Consider the following 1,682-nt stretch of genomic DNA (forward strand, 5'->3'; position numbering starts at 1 on the left):
ACGAGTGGGTAACCAAGTTTCCGTACCTTCACCCTCTACAAGCCCAAATACTGTACCAGGACCACCTACAAGATTGACATCATCTACAAAACAAGGACCCTCCTGGGATCCAAGACCATCTTCAAGTACCGTCTTATAGCAATCAAGAGGTACATCTGCTCCTTCACAATTGGCAGCTATTACAATCCTGGTGGAATCTGGAAATAAGCTGTGATTTGTTACACAAAATGAAAAATGAACATAAAATAATTATTTTGTATTGCATATTAGGACTTTTTATATAATATTCATTTTGTTCTGATTAAATAGATAATTTAAATCAATATTAAATTTTTAAAAAGAAACTTTAAATATTCTTCAAGATTGGCACCAAAAATGGCTACGAGTAAAGCATTTTCTGATAAGCATTAAGTACATAAGCATTGGTTAAAAGAATAAGTCATCAAAATCTTATAACTAGTTTATATATATATAGTCTGTCACTGTATCTATATCTTTTTCAAAACTACTGCCATAAATACATCTAACAATCAAAATAATCCCTTGATAATGTGCATGTCAACATACATCCCCTTCATCAACTTTTAATCCAACAAGTCTGAATATAGAGTCTAGAGACAAAGTTCACATACCCTCTAGATTGCTATTACCATAATGCTAAGTCATGGCAGAACTGCACCATTGAAATACAATGATCCATCCAAATCCCAGTTCAATAAATTAGTAATTAATCTTTAGCTCAAAGTACAACCAGTTGCATGACCTCTGTTGCTTTTATAATGGCTTAATGAAATTAGTAAAGACTAAACAGATTCCATCAATTATAATATGGAGGTGTTTGTAATAGTAAAAGGAAATTGAATTTCATTTCTTGTTATTAAGTCTAAAACTGCCATTACCACAATAACCTCATAAACTATATCCTAATCAAAGCTAAGTCTATTAATAAAGGTTTTATGCACCATACATGTAAATTGAAGACTATTACTAAAACTAATTGGAGTCTGAGTTCATAATTATGTAATTCACCTTCAATTAATAAAATTTGAGAATTTATTAGTGCTTTACAAGAGTCTTTGCATTAAAAAGTCACTGAATCATGAGGTAAATATCATGATTACTTCTACTGGTGATGTACTTGTTGGCATATCTTTGAATCAATTAAGAGACAGTGAGTAGTAGCTACCTCATGTTGACTTTAAAATGTGCAAACAACTTGTATAGGTCACATTGACAGCATTCCATGAAAACAGACTGTCAAACAGTGACACATCATTAATTAGTTTAAGAGCACCCTGTTATCACATTAGACTATCAGTAATGCACTTAGGACTGGCACAAATGTTGTAGATGGCACATGGTATGACTTGTTTATACCCAAACTGGCAACAGTGAGAATTCAGAATCAAAGAAAAACAATGATAATTATGACAACAGTACATTCAAAATCAAATCAATGGTACAAATTGCTTCCTTGATGACAAGACTATAAATTGAGGCTGACCTCTATAACTTGTTCATCCATCCATCAGAAAGCAAACAGACTTAAATACACTAGAAATAGTCTAATAGAGTCTAACTCTGCTAAAATGATGAAAGCTATTTGTGTTTTACTGCTCCTCTTATGTGCTTGCCAGGCATTGGAGAAGGTACACTGTGCACATTTCAATAAGTAATAGTAA

Source organism: Amphimedon queenslandica, unplaced genomic scaffold (genome assembly GCF_000090795.2).
Source record: "Amphimedon queenslandica unplaced genomic scaffold, v1.1 AMPQUscaffold_13063, whole genome shotgun sequence".
In the NCBI taxonomy this organism is placed as follows: domain Eukaryota; kingdom Metazoa; phylum Porifera; class Demospongiae; order Haplosclerida; family Niphatidae; genus Amphimedon; species Amphimedon queenslandica.